Source organism: Colossoma macropomum, unplaced genomic scaffold, assembly GCF_904425465.1.
Source record: "Colossoma macropomum unplaced genomic scaffold, Colossoma_macropomum, whole genome shotgun sequence".
NCBI classification, from domain to species: Eukaryota; Metazoa; Chordata; class Actinopteri; order Characiformes; family Serrasalmidae; genus Colossoma; species Colossoma macropomum.
The window spans coordinates 755,318-765,000 of record NW_023494903.1 but is presented as its reverse complement, the minus strand read 5'-3'; the positions used below and the strand labels follow the sequence as shown (position 1 = coordinate 765,000).

Here is a 9,683-nt window from a genome sequence, read left to right as displayed (position 1 = left end):
TCTATCACCACCACTGTAAAGAAATCTGAGTCTGTAAGTTTCTCTACAGCGAACCATTTCACAACAAACCACTCTGAACGACTTTAATGACAGAGGAAAGCAGAAATTTTAATGAAATGGTGGAATTCCCCTTTGAAACCACAGAAGCAAATTAATGTACAAGCATCACTTCTGCAGTCTGAGGGGGGTGAAAACAATTGTGAGCACTAAAGCATTAGCAGATGGGACTCTAGAGCCGATGAGTCATCGCGCTGGAGTCACGTGCTTTAGCCCCCAGCAACCTGACACAGCGTCTCTGGTCAGCGGCATGTCACTTCCTGTCCCCTTCACTTTGCGCCAGTTACTATAACAACCAGACTGGAGGGTAAGAGATCCTTCAGTGGTACCAAACATTAGCATGGCCACATTCTTATTATCAGTAACGGTTCCTAAACGGTTCTTGGCTTGAATGTACAGTTCTAAGATATAATAAAAGTTCTTAAATGGCTCTTGGTTTGGACATATGGTTCTAGGATACACACTTAAAAAAGATGCTTCTTCAAGGGTTCTTTAGAAAACAAAATGTTTGAACAGCCAAACCCAGGCATTGTGAAAGGGTTCTTCAGACTGATGGAGAACATGCTGTAGTTGTGCGTTTTGAAAAGGGTTCTATATAGCACCAAAAAGAGTTCTACTATTGCTTCAAGCTTGACATTGTAACAGTAACAGAACCCTTTTTGGTGCTATCTAGAACCCTTTTCAAAATGGTTCTATATCAAACCATCTTTAGCACGTTCTCCAACAATCTGAAGAACCCTTTCACAATGCAATGAACCCTTTAACCATGCAAATGAGCGTTCATGGTTCTTTGTAGAACCATTTTCTTTTCTAAAGAACCCTTGAAGAACCATCTTTTTTAAGAGTGTAGAGTAAAGGTTCATATATAGTTCTTGGCTTGGTTGTACGGTTCTAGAAAGAGCCTTTAGTTATAAATAAATAAGGTTTTAAGCAATGTATTTAAAAAAGTATAGTTATTTTATAAAACTAGGCTATATTTTGTTACAAACAATACTACTTTACAGGAAAATAAGAATGTATTAAGTTCGATATAATGCACAAATATGTTTGTCCTCTCATTGGGTGAGAGGGTCTGGTTAGGGTAACTTTCTGGTGGGACAACGCTGGTAAAGAAACTTTACATTATGTGGAGATTTTTCAAACTTCTTTAAAGAACCATTTAGGGAACCAAAAGTGGCTCTTCTATGGCATTGTTCCAAATGACTTGTTCTTGCTCTTTATTTTTAGGTGCATGGCCGCTGTTGGACTGGGGGACCGATCACTAAACAAAGGCTGAATTATTCACAGAACCACTCCTCCACATCTATAATGCAACACACACACGGACACTGCCCAGGAGCTCTCTGTGCTCTCTGTGCTCCGGAGAAGGTCTGGGGTGGAAGATTTTAGGAGTCATCTGAAGAAGCATTGGACTTGTATGAGATCACGAAGCACTGACAGTTAAACTAACCCTCCAGGCCGCAAAACAATTAAAGCGGAATTCCACCAATTTGTCCAAAAATTTGGCGTATATTCATTTGTTGGGATGTAAACACAGTCATTCAGAATGTTTTGATGTGAAATGGAGCGTTGCAGAGAAAATTCAGACTCGGATTTCTTCACAGTGGTGGTGATGGGAACCAGGGGTCACCATGTCTACAACACAAAATATAGCCATTTTATTTACTATCCAAAACCACCAGTGAACCTACATGTATCTTCTTTCAACATTCGTTTTACTATGGAATGATGATGATGGTGAATCAGTGAAAAATCTAAAAAGTTTTCTTTGGAGATTATTTTGCTTTTTAATCTGCATCTACCTCTCTGCCATGGATTGAAAAAAATGTATTTTAAGCCAAAATTGTATTTCAAAACTATCATAAAACACTGTTCTTAGGCATCAGGCAGCTTAAAACAATTTCATGTAATAACTTTCTGTGGCATTAAACTCCTCAGACGTCTGGTTCTTATCACCACCACTGATAACAATTCTGTTAGAGTCTGATAACACTTACGACTCTGTAAGTCTGAATGACTTTGAATGACAATTTACCCTTTACTGAAAATGTATTCCATCAACCAAGACCTGTTTGTTGTCTGAAGTCTTCTTTAGATTAGCCGTGCTAATGTAGCTAACAGGTAATGGACAAATGTGCACTGCACAGCTAGAAACCTGAATGTGTACTTTTGTCTGTTTTTATAGATAACAGTCTTACAGTGTCAGGAACCACATAAGCAAGTCTATTTCATTTCATTTACCAACTCAAACCAGTTTTGCGGTGTGACGATTGAGGCACGATGCTAATTAGCATGCTATTAGCTTCCATTAGCTTGTTAGCTGCATTAGCCTCCAGTGGCTTCAGCGCAAAACTAAAAAAGCAAACTTCAGACAACCAACATGTCTTGGTTTTACTTTATATGGGACAAAATGGATGAATTTCATTTTACACCAAACTATTCCATTCAGAGAGATTTAAGAAATATGTTTAAAGCTTTAGCTTAACGTGTAAACTGATTTAGTTTAAACAGGTGAGTTCAATCCTCAGAACATAGGGAAGAAATAAAATAGTGCTCGGTCAAAAACTGATTAAGTAGCACGACTCAGCCTGCGGGAAGCTCAGATAAAACGGCAATAAACATTCCGCACATCAGCCATATCGTCTCTGTCAACAGCTGCGAGTTCATGCATGTCTACAAACACACAGGGAATAAAATCGTGAGCAATGACTTTCACAGTAAACCACTAGAATAGACATGGGTCAAAGCTGCTATATGTTCATGCATCGTTAAACATGAGCGGTTAATGTTTAGTCACGGTTAGCCATCTCAGTCACACATTGACATGTAATCCATAGATCCATGTGGTCGGCAAATGGGCAACCGAGTCAAGAATCCGATGAGTGGTCATTCCACCGAGTGGGAAAGGAAAGTTAAGACTTCCTTCTATTTAGATGGCCACCTGAAGCATGTGGAGGTCACATGACTCACATATCAGTGTCTATGTACTTGCTTCCACAGCACAAACATATGCTATGGAACTTAAACCTAAAACCTTGGCTATTTCAAAAACTACGGCTATGTCCTCTGTGCATTCGTACATTCAGTCCAACAATGCACTGAAATAGGCAGCAGACATATGACGCTAGTGGACACCATGTACCCACAATGCACTGTGTTATATGTCACAGAAAGTCACTCTTAGGTAATTGTGATTAGAGGACCATTTCTGTTCACTATTATGGTGTTCTATATAGTGTTCTGATGTAGGAAATAGTGATCAGAAGACCACTTCTGTTCACTTTAATAGTGTTCTAATGTAGTAAACAGTGATAGCAGACCATTTCTGTTAATAGTGTTCTATATAATGCTCCAATGTAGGGAATAGTGATTAGAGGACCATTTCTGTTCACTACAAAAGTGTCCTATATAGAGTGCAATGTAGGGAAATAATGATTACAGGAATATTTCTGTTCAGTATAATAACACTATATTCACTCTTCCCTACCTATATAAGGAACCACTGTTAGTCACCATTTCTGGTCACTATAATTGTGTTCTGTATAGTGCTCCAATGTAGAGCATACTGTTTCTTCTGTTTACTATAATAGTGTTCTATACAGTGTTCCAATGTACGGAATAGTGATTAGAGGATTATTTTTGTGCACTTTTATATTGTTCTATATTGCTATAATACAGGTAATAGTGCTTAGGGAACCACTTCTGTTCCCTGTGACAGTATTTTATATAGTGTCCAATGTAGGGAAAGAGTGATTAGTAGAACATTTCTGTTCACAGTGATAACACTATGATCACTATTTCCCTCACTGATGACTATGTAAAGCACCAACGAAGGGAATAGTGATAAGGGGGCCATTTCTGTTTACTATAACAGTGTTCTATATAGTGCACCAATGCAGTGAACAGCAATTAGAGCACCATTTTTCCCTACAATAGTGTACTACCTAGTGCTCCAATGTAGGAAAAAGTGGGGACCATTTCAAACACAGCATATGATTGTTGTTCACAAATCTTATGATGAACCTCTTCATTGAGGAAATGTGACACTGCCAGGCCACTCCCCAGCTGTTGTCAGTGCAGACACTCAAGGTGGCCGTGATGAGAGGGGCAGGGCTGGGTGTCAAGTTTAGACGCAATGTGATCCAGCGTCCAGAACACCACAGTTCTCGTGCACACGTTGGCTATTTATACGGAGGGCTATAAATATCGGGGTGCTATAGTATACTCAAAGAGTCATCCTTTTGGAACATTCAGCTAGTCAGCATCACTACATTTATGCCAGCACACCTGCAGCACAAAGTAAAAGAGTGTTTAACTCATAGAAGTGTAGAGGTATTGTTGTTTAACACACCAGATGTAATAATGGAGTTACACAACTTGTTACATAAATGTGGTATGGATTGAAAGAATTCAGACTTCCCATAGAATTGAGTGTTGGCAAAATAATGATTGTCACACCTACAGGCCTGACTTCCTCTGTCAAGTGAAGTGAAAACTCTTCACAACAAACCTGCAGTGAGAACAGCAGCAGCAGTAAATTAGTTAAGCTAAAAGATCATTAAAATTTGAACATGTAATTCTGACACATGCTAATCTGATCATCTGGAAGTGGAAGGGGGTGCCGTTTTAGTTTATTTCTGAAGATGAAAAGGTTTTGGATTAAATATAGACCTCACTCACAGCTCAATGTCCAAACAGCCATATCTATGTTTTCTCTTAGATAAACTAAACTTTATTTAGATTACCATATTTGCTAACACTCATTTTTGTATGAAATCATACTTTAATATGAAGTATAAGATTATAGAAAAATCTTAAGGGCAGCTAACTAAGTTAGCTTTTCTTAGCTTAGCTGTGGAGAGCTTGATAAACTAGTCAGATTGAACAGGGCTGTACACTTATGTTAATGGTAATGTTATAGCAATCGCAAGTATGCCATCATTTGTATTATTTTATTAAAGTTTGCTAATAATTTGCTGAATTGAACATGTTAAAAAAGTTTTATATTTTATGTTTTAGATTTTTAAAATATATTATAACAGCAAATAAACAGAAATTGTGCACTAAATAATATTAGATTAGATTGGATTAGATTAGACTAGATTCATCTTTATTGTCATTGTGCAGAGTACAGGTACAGAGCCAGTGAAATGCAGTTAGCATCAATCAGAAGTGCATATAAAGTAAAATACAAACTATTTACATATGAAGTACAGGAAAGTAACCATGATAAGTGATGCTGTGGTTACAATATGTACAATTAAGGATTGTAAAGTGGTAAAGAATATAAAAATTGCAAGTATAAATACAATATACTTATCTACAGAGTAAGTAGAGAGAATGCAAATGTAGGTAGTATGTAAAATGATAAGTATGCAAAGTAAAAACTTGTGCAGTAACTGTCTGGGCAAATAAGAATAACACAGTAATAGACTGCAGGGGTGCTCAAACTTTTGCATACAACTGTAAAAGTCAAAATAAGTCCTCCTCAGCACTCACTAGCTCCAGCATTAGCTTTAGCATTAGCTCAGTCGCTCAGACTGCCTCCTTATTAGCATGAAAACCTGACACTTTAGCTGAGTGGCTAAAGATCTGTCTGGTTTTATTAACGTAAACATGGTTTCCAGGCAGCATGTCTGCACGAACATCTTGTAAAGTCTGTAATCAGTTAAACAAGTGCTACAGAAGCTGCTAGTTAGCCTGAGCTGAAAGTTTGATGAACAAAAGTAACTCAGGGAGTCGTCAGAATTTGGCAAAAGGTCACAGAGCAACATGTGAGAGATAATTAATATGAAATTACAGCCTGTTTTATTTATTATCAGAAATAGCCATAATTTCTAAGGGCTAACATTAGTAGCCTTCAGGTCAGTCACTAACATAAACACACAAACTGGTCTGAGTGACCAACAGAAACTAGTCACACCCACCTCTTACACACAAACACACCCTCTAGAGAACATGCCCACGCTATCTGGACAGTGCAGTCCTCAGGGTCAGAGTGTGGGTGGTCTTATCAGGCCTGTCCTGCCCTTTCCACGCCACACAAACTCAAGCAGCGTGCCAGAACTGAGGGCAAACAGCAGTGCGGTCAGTGATGATGCAACAGAGCTGTTGTGAGCTGTGTGAGAGCGTAACACATCAGATGTGGAATAAACTCTCACTGGTGGCTCAGAGACACACGCTGCCCATCACAGTCCCTGTGCATTTACAGGAAATAAACCTTCAACATCACTAATCCTGATGGGGACGTAGGGGGGTGGGGGGATTAGAGAACACACACACACACTCACACACACAAACACGAGAGAGAGAGAGATTCCTTCTCACACATGCACATACACTGCAGGGATGTTGACACAGCAAGGCAAAGAAGAGGGTAGAATATATTGAAGGGCGAGTGTCATAGAAAGACAGAGAGACAGAAAGAGAGAGAGAGAAAGGGAGGGGGAAATAGTAAGACAAGACAAAGACAGAGAGATAGAGAGAGAGACAAAGAGGGAGAGAGAAACAGGAGGGGTAGAGACAAAGAGAGGGAGAGGAAAGAAGAGAACAGAGATAGGGGGATAGAGAGAGAAGAGGAAAGTAAGACAGAAAGAGAGAAAAGGAGAGATGGAGAAGGGGAAGGAAAAAGAAAGAACATGAAGGCGAAAGAAAAAGTGAGTGAGAAAGAGAGAGAAAGGGGAAAGAATGAGACAAAGCAGAGAGAGAGAGAGAGAGAGAGAGAGAGAGGTAGAGCGGGAGAGAGAGAGAAAAGAGAAAGAGAAGGGATAGAAAGTCAGACAGAAAGAGAAAGAAAAAGTAAGAAAGAGAGCAAGAAAGAGAGAGAAAAGAGAGAAGGAGAGATGGAGAATGGGAAGAAAAGAGAAAGAAAGAGAATGAATGAGAAAGAAGAAGTCAGTGAGAGAGAGATAGAGAAACAGAGAGAAAGGGGAAAGAGTGAGAAAAGAGAGAGAGAGAGGAAAAAAGTGAGACAGAGAGAGAAGGAGAGATGGAGACAGGGAAGGAAAGAGAATCAAGGGAAAAAAAGTGAGTGAGAGAGAGAGAGAGAGTAAACCACTACAAAAAAGGCTGCTTGTGCATCAAAAGGCCATTACATAATAAATAAGTTCATCATGAAAATAATAACGAGAGAGAGAGACATACTGTGAGATAAAGAGAGTGAGCGATAGAGAGAGTGAGCAATAGAGAGGGTGAGCGATAGAGTGAGCATGACGTAGGCACATTCTCACCAGCCAATCAGGCGTGATGTTGCACTGCGTTTTCCAGAGAACCCCAGAATCCCCTAATCTCGCACCTGCCAACTCTAATAAACACACACTCACTAAACTAACACACATCATTAAATTAACCCCTTAAACTCTACAGACCCGTCAGCAGCTCCACATTCCAGCTCCTCATCCTTATAATCACACAACCTACACAGCACATTTACTGAATAACATGCCTTCAGATTAATGACTGGATTATAGTTTTCAGATTAAGGGGTTAACAGAATTACACCACCGCAAACCCAAAACCCCCCGCTGGTCCTCACACGCCATTTTAAATCCCCATCACGATGCACCGCTGATTATTTCAGCTCATCCCTCCGGCCATCTTTACCATTCGGTTACATAATCCTAAAGCGAGCTCTGGTCAGGACGACCAGAAGGACCGTTCAGTGGATGGATTGGACCCAAACTGGACTGGGGTTTAAATGTATATTGTCGCTTTCGAGGGTGATATGGTTGTTATATAATTATATGAGACATGATATAATAACATAACATCTGTCTGCTGTGGGAGCAAAACCTCATACCTTCATTTTTGTCATTTTTCAATTTTGACATAATTTGAAAGTACCCATTGCTCCATGTGAATTTCATGATGAATGGGCCAACAGAAATGACCCAAAATTACTTAGATAAATGTCTGGTTCCATTGACATTAAAAGTAGAGTATGTTTTTCCCTTCTCCTGTAAAGTTACTATTTTGGAGATACAAAGTTTTGATCTGACAACAGCGATACATACATGATATACATAATACAACACATAACACTAATGTACTTCATTTGTTTAACTGTTAATGAAAGCAGCTCTAAGGATTAAAGAGTTAACGTTTTAGTGCTTTGTACTGATGCATGCCCACAATATTACATAATTTAACTGGACTTGGTCAGTACATGAAGCTGGATGTGGACAGAAAACACTGCACTGCAAAAACAACTTGTTAAATATACTTAAATATATTTAATATCTCAAATATTTATCATTATGAGGTTGTTGTTAGAGTAATATAAGATTTTCTAACCCATTCCTAGACATGTCTGCTTGTTTCAAGTCATTTTATTGAGCAAAATTATCTTTATTTCAAGCATTATTCTCAAAACAGGCAAATCTGCCAGTGCATTACAATTGTCACTACATAAAATGACTCAAAACAAGTAAAACTGAGTAGAAATGTGCTGAATAATCGTATAATATTCTCACAACAGTCTCGTAATGAGAAATATTACATACACTGACTGCACTGAAGACGCCTTCACTCGCCAAAGTGTCTTTGGTCTGCAGTGTTGAGCGGGACAGGACATCAACAGTGGACGTGGACAGACATGGAGAACTCACCATTTGTCCAGATCAGCCTTGATTGTCTCACAGGCGGCAGGGACGGGGGTCTCGGCGGGAGCGGTGGTCTCTGAGTCTGACATGTTCTATTGCACTGTGTGTATGTGTTATCGTGTGTCCTCTGTGTACTCTCCTGAAAGAGAGAGAGAGAGAGAGAGAGAGAGAGAGAGAGAGAGAGAGAGAGAATGAGGGAGGAATGAGTGCTATTGGCACAAGGGAGGAGGGAGTGTTCAGAGAGGGAGGGCACACATGTGTACATGAGAGAGAGAGAGAGAAGGAAAAGAGAAAAAGAAAGAGGGGAGAGAAAGCAGGAATGAGAATGAGTGCAAAAGAGAGCTAGAAGGAGAGTGAGAGCTAGAAAGAGAGCTAGCACGAAAGAGAGACAGAGAGAGTAAGAGCAGCAAAGAGAAAGACTGAGAGAGAAAGAAAAAAGCAAGAAAAACAGAGTGAGAGCAACAAGAAGACAGAGAAGGAAGGGAAAGAGAGAAAGAGAGTAACAGATAACAATAAAGAAAGATGGAGCAAATAAGAGAGGAAGAAAGAAAGACAGAGAGAGAGGGGGAGAGAGAGAGAGAGAGAGAGAGAGAGAGGGAGGGAGGGAGAAAGAGAGAGAAAGGAAAAGGAAAGAGCAAGAAAAAAGAGGTGAGATGGTGATCAGTTTTTAGTAAGGTGTGGCCACAAATAAATATACTGAGGCCAAAAGTTAAGTTTCTCATAACTCATGGTCTCAATATAATAATTTGTGGCCTCAATATATTAATTTGTGGTCTCAATATATTAATTTGTGGTCTCAATGTAGTAATTTGTGGCCTCAAAATATACATTTTGTGGCTTCAATATATTAATTAGTGGCCTCAATATAATAATTTGTGGCCTCAATATAGTAGTTTATGGCCTCAACATATTAATTTATGGCTTCAATATGTTAGTTTGTAGCCTCAATATATTACTTTGTGGCCTCAATATAATAATTTGTGGCCTCAATATATCAATTAGTGGCCCCAATATAGTAATTTGTGG

The 9,683-nt window shown here is 39.2% G+C and overlaps 1 long non-coding RNA gene across 1 annotated transcript in view; it reads right to left on the bottom strand.

Annotated features, from left to right (window-relative positions):
- Positions 1–8,800, bottom strand: part of LOC118800535 — a 14,539-nt gene extending 5,739 nt beyond the window's left edge. The window contains exon 1 of the long non-coding RNA XR_005006248.1: positions 8,664–8,800. This is a non-coding gene — a long non-coding RNA (uncharacterized LOC118800535). The remainder of the gene's footprint in view (positions 1–8,663) is intronic.
- Between the last annotated feature and the right edge of the window lie 883 nt (positions 8,801–9,683).